This window comes from Amblyomma americanum, chromosome 5 (genome assembly GCF_052857255.1).
Source record: "Amblyomma americanum isolate KBUSLIRL-KWMA chromosome 5, ASM5285725v1, whole genome shotgun sequence".
Taxonomy (NCBI): domain Eukaryota; kingdom Metazoa; phylum Arthropoda; class Arachnida; order Ixodida; family Ixodidae; genus Amblyomma; species Amblyomma americanum.
In genome coordinates, this window is record NC_135501.1 from 59533501 (window position 1) to 59539500 (window position 6000).

At 44.7% G+C, this 6000-nt stretch overlaps 1 pseudogene; it reads right to left on the reverse strand.

The window, feature by feature from the left end:
- Window positions 1-2363: 2363 nt before the first annotated feature.
- Window positions 2364-3116, reverse strand: LOC144134726 (CUE domain-containing protein 2-like; annotated as a pseudogene).
- Between the last annotated feature and the right edge of the window lie 2884 nt (window positions 3117-6000).

Here is a 6000-nt window from a genome sequence, read left to right on the forward strand (position 1 = left end):
CTATAGAAAAATATATCAGCCTGTATAGACAGCTATAGACAGAAATAGGAAAGGTCTATAGCTATTTGGGCCAAAATTCAATAGCCGGCCATAGGACATTTTTTGTATGGGGTGGCGGCGCCATGCGGCGCGTCGTACAAGCCGTTGCGAAAAAATAAACGCAGCACTCGAGAAGGCGGCGCGCGCTCCAAGCAGACGACACGGGGGTTTGCTTCAGCGGGCACGCCGTGACGTTGTTTTTGTGCGCCCTTAAGTCAAACAGCAACAATTCTTGCCGGTGTATGTGTTCAAATGGTTGAGGCGTAGCACCAGTTGTTCTTCGGGCTACCAGCGTTAAAGAAGCGCCCGACAGTGCCCTCAATAAAAGTCAGGCGCGCGCAGCCGAACAGGAGCAACACGCTCGAGCGGTTGCCTTGGCTACCGAAACGGCGGTAATATCTTTCCAAGCCGCCAGGCGCCGCAAGCATGTTAGTGGCTCCGCGGGCTTGTGACCTTTTCTGGTCGCCGCAGACATCGGTGTTTCCACTCCTTAACAGGCGAGAGCTAATACGTTTGGAATAAATGGCGCGATATTTGTTGTATTTTATACATATTTCGCGTATATATGCCGGATATAGGTTTCTGAAGTTTTATGCTTGGTATTCGAAACATATTACTAAAATTTGCCAAAAATACGTCACTTAAATCTTGCTTAAAACAAATACGTGAAAAAATATGTGTTCGGTTTTAACACCTTGTCAATCTAATAAAATGGTACTTTCGTAAATATGAAAATAATTCGCCTGAAGCATACTTCAATTTTCACAAAAGGGCAGTCCTTTTAAGCATATTTATGCACACATTTAGCTGCCGTAGAACAATCTAGTGCTCGAAATCGCATTTTAGGAAATGGTCTTTCTTGTTGAAAATGTATATAAAGTTTACTTATGCTTATACGACATTAATTCGTCGAAAGTATACTTCAATTCTAATGAGTGAGTTGTCCGCATAAACATATTTCTAGCACACTGTAGGCTGCCGCTCAACAACCTGGCGCAGGAAATCGTATTTGGAGAAAATGCATTTCCATGGTGGCAGTGTATTTAAAGTGTGCTTTAGTAAATAAAGAAATAATTCTTCTAAAGTATACTTCAATTCGTACAAATGGGTATCCGCGTCAGCATATTTGCAGCACACTTCAAGCTGCCGCGGAAAAACCTAGTGCACGAAATCACGTTTCCGGGAACAGTGAAAACTTTCCCTTTTCTGGCGTCATTTCTCTTATGGTAACTTCTAGCAGGAAGGAAATCAAAACTTACTTTAATTACGTGTGGACAGCTTGGTAGCATTATATCGGCAAGGGCACCATGCGCACCTCCGGGCACAAACATGCCATCGAAAAGGACCCTGACTGGCAAGGCCGATCGGCTCTCATAGACACCCATGTATTTGTTGGTTAACAGTTAGTGTCCTGTCCGAAGACTGAAACAAGTTACGACTAGCAATTCGGTTCTAGATAGACCGCAGATTCGAAAGCGACCACTTCGACATTTCGGCACTTGTGCGATAATTTGGGGGCCGACCGTCTTTGTGCCAAAAAAAAAACCGCCTCACCAGACAAAATGATGTGTCTCCTCTCGGGGGGCATCTATAAGCGAAGCGAAGTGTCACTGCCTCCGGGATCGGCTTGGGCGTATTTTGTTTCCATCTTTGCTCTCCTATCTTTCAACTCTCCTACTTTCAGCACGTGGCAGCCTTTCTGGCTCAGCTTGAGCCAGTGGGCAGGCCTGTGCACTTTCCTTTTCATTCTTCCTGACATCAGCAAGCAGGCAAGCCAAGTGGCAGGCTTGTCGGAGCAACTCCTCTTTTTGACGTCACTTTCCGTCAGAATTCCCTGTGTGGCGACATCTTTCCCGTTCAGATCCCGGCAAGTGACCTTGCATTGTCATTGACTTCTTGATGTCAACACGTTTTCTAAGGGATTCTTTGTCTCCTGATGCTTATAGTCAGTTCAGTCATTACTTCTGCTGTTGACAACATTGATCAGTACCATCCGGTGATTCGACTAGTACAACTTTTTTAAACCAAAATCAATATAACTTTAATGTATTAATTATATATGTGTAGCGTATATTTAATGTGATGTAGTGTATTGAACGTATATGTTTAGCATATTTTATCTAATAGATTAAATTTAGCATAATTCTAAATTATAATTGTAAATTTTAGTGTGTTTTAGTCTAATATAATGTATTTATTGTATATTTTTAGTATTTTTAATGTATAATCAATATACTAAGCTTAAACAAAATGTATTTTGATACATTTTTAAGAATGCTCAAAATATAACTCCTAACGTACTTAAAAAGCATTTGTGTTGCAATTTAGCCATATCTGGTAAGAATTTGTTTTCTGAGCTCCTTGTCACAGAGTGGAAGTGCCGAGGTATCTCTCCGGGGGTTTGCCGATCCGTGCACAGGTCCGGAAAGGAGCGCCTCCGCAGCCGTGTCGCGCTGCAGCAGCAGCTGTGCAGCGGCCTCCGTGTCGCCGCCGGCAACCATGAGGCAGCGTCGAACCTCCAGCACGCAGGCCGCCGGGAACATCTCGCACAGTGTGCGGAATGTGGTTCCATCGCACAGCTCTGACTCATCACAGACAGCAATGCGGTTAGGCTTCCCAACATCCTCTTCCATTTGGCTGGTGTTACGGGACCGTGGAGCCGACTTATTGGAGACCTTGCTCTCAGGCGAGATGATTGGAGACATCACAAAGCTTTCTGTTCTTTTGGTTTGGGTATGCTTGCCAACTTTGCTGCAGAGCAGTCTCACCCAAGATGATATTTTTGCATCTGATATTGAGTCAAAACTTGGAATGTAAGCTGAAAGCATCTCTTTGAACTCCAGGACGTCAAATCCTTCTTCAGCTATGTCCGACTCCAAGATCCCCACAACGTAGGTCAGCAGAATTTAAATCATGTCTGTAGAGTCTTCGCCAGTCTTTTGCTGAATAAAGCAGACGAGGGATTTCTTCACGAAAGCTTCCGAAGCCGCCGTTGCGCCACCACTGTTCATTCTCTCCGCCTTTTTGTCAGTGGAGAATCACCACCGCTCTCGGACTCGAAGCACAGGGATAACGTTGTCTAGGGGGGAAACTGTGCCCGAAAGTGAAAACGAGCTCTTCTACAGCATCCTCACAAGGTGTCGCCAGGTACAGTTACCACCACGGAGATTATAAAGTGCTTCGATGTAACTTTCGCTTAGGATGGCGCAAGGGCAGAGAGCGAATCCAAATGTTTTTGTTTCCCGCTCGCTCCACTAAAAAATGAGCCGGACAGCTGGATGCGTAAACGTTTCAGCATTGCCGAGCGTTCTGCGAAATCAAAGCAGTCGTGCTCTGTCCCCGCAGGAAATCACATAAGAGATACTGCTGTAGCAGCCGCTGTTACTAAAACAGACGTGCAGGGCAATTTTTCTGATGCTAGAGGGCACTGAAACAATTAAAAGAATCAAAGCATTTAAGGTGTACAAGGCACAACATACATAGCCTCATCGAGGCACTTCCTTGAGGTGGCGTTTTTGTAGAATGCATTGGCGTTCTGTCTGTTATGTGAGGTGGAGAGCACTTTTCTGAAGCTTGATAGATTTATTTGTGAGCTATAAGGTTCAGTACGAATAAAGCATATGAGGTAATTATTTCAGAAGGAGGTCCGAAGGCAACAACTATCAAGATGTTCTGCTGTTCAGAAGTTAGTCAGTAATAGAAAAAATGGGGAGCAAATTAATTTAAGTGCACAAAGAGATCTGAATCGTAAAATTAAAAAGTGCAAAGAGCTTATAAATAATATGTTGCCAACACGTACGTAATAAACTATTGAAAGAAATAGAAACAATACTAACAAATATATCACTACCATGCGCCCGAAACAACACAAATAAATGGCTTGATTACTATTTAATGCAAAGTAACACGAAAGGAAATAATCGGCTAGGGGCATAAATTCACAATAAAAACGTATAAGCAGAGAAACAAACTAAAAGCTTAAATAGTCTACTATATATAGTATATATTCGGAGCTCGGGCATCGCCATCTGCGCTCCTCGCGGCAAACAGCGCCAAGTTACCGAACAAGGAATGCACTGAACACACCGGTGGTTACGTAAGAGAAAATACGGAAGGAATCCGCACAGTAAGGGCACCAGTGATGTAAATAATGGGTTCAAGAGCGGAGCTAAAATGAAAGACCGAAGTTTTGAGGATAAGAAACCACTGCTGAGTTTCCTGTGGCAAGAACCAGGACACATAGCTGCTGGCTGTCGGAAACCCAAATTGGTGTTCTCTCTGACCGGTGGTGACGACGAGAACATGCGGCTGCCAGAGCCTTATCTACAAGACTTGGTCGTGAACGGAAAGGAATGCAATGCCCTGCGTGACTCCGCGGCAACAATGGACGTCGTCCATCCCTAGTGCGTGAAAGCTAACGATTTCACGGGTGAGTGCGCGTGGATAAAGCAGGTCGTGGAGAAGAAGACCGTTTGCTTACCCAATGCGAATGTAAAGATCGAGGGACCGCCCGGAGTACTCGAGACTGAGTCAGCAATAATTCAAAATCATCCGAGGCATGCCCCTATATTTTCTGTAATAAATCGAACTTCCTATCAAGACAAAGATGCAATCGCTTTCCGGAATTGGTGGCTCCGGCCATTACCTGTTCTAAAGCGCGTTATCTTGCCAACTTGAAAAGAAATCAAGATGAGGCTACAGCGGCTATGGCAGAGGCATTAGCGTTAAGGCCCGCATGTTACACAACTAAGCAGGAATGCCCTCGTATTGTGCTCCCACATTCTCAAAGTTTAATGGACATCCTCAGTGTTAACAAGGAAACTTTAGTCCAGGAAGAAGAGAAGGATCTTTCGATGCAAAATCTGTAGGAGCACGTTCAGGAAGGAAATGCTCACACCCGTATAAGCTTCCAACGCCGTTCACGTCTTTGATATTGTCGATAAAAATATCAGTAAAGGGATTCACTATGATCAGCTAATTCTTGCTTCGAGGTATGGGGAGCAGATTATTCGACTGTCGCATGGCGAAAGAAGGCCTTGCCATTTGGGAGGGAAGAAATCAAGGCAAAGTTATTAAGACAGTTTTATTGACCACGTTGCTTTCAGGACGCGTATAACGTGGTCAATAAAACTGTCTTAATAAGAGTTTGCGAGCCTCTTATAGCACGAAAGCATCTGACGTTGGTGCCGCTAATAACGCAGCCATTCAGGTGTCTTGTGGATGTAGAAGGGCCTCTTCCGGTGACAAAATCAGGGTACACATACATTCTAACCATGATCTAACAAAGTTCCCAGAGGCAGTTCCATTAAAGGAAATCAATCCGGTGATTGTAGCAGAGCGCTGCTACGTGTCTTCGAGAGGAGTGGCTTTCCAGCAGCGCCCTGACTACATTGTTTCTTGAGCGGTGCGTAAATCGCATTGTTCGAAGCTCCGTGCGACACCCGCACAGTAATAGTGTGAAGACATGGCCCTCTGTGTTAAAAAGAGTACTCCGCGCGTTTTGTTACTGGCAAAAGAAACATTGGGAAGCTTGTCTACCAGCCACCATATTCTCCTTGAGGTGTGTGCCACACGAGTCTACTGCATGGGTTCAGTCCTGCAGAAATAGTTCAAGGTAGATCTCTTTGGTCACCGCTCCAAATGTTGCGCGAATCATGGGAAGGCCGCGGAGATTATCAGACGGTAGTAAATTATGCACTAAAACTACTCAGCCGACCTCAGGCATGTAAGGAGTCGGTCGAAGCCAACATGAAGGGTGCCCAAGAAAATCCAAACTGTACTACGACAGAAACTGTCGAAAGAGATCTTTCGCAGTAAAAGACAAAATGTTACTGCTAGGAACGGCCCGGAAGATTAAGTTGCAGATACAGGGGCAAGATCCTGCAGAGGTGGTAGAAAAGCTCTCCGACACAAACTATGATGTTAAAATGCGAAGGCGGTGCAAAGAGATCAAAATCTACC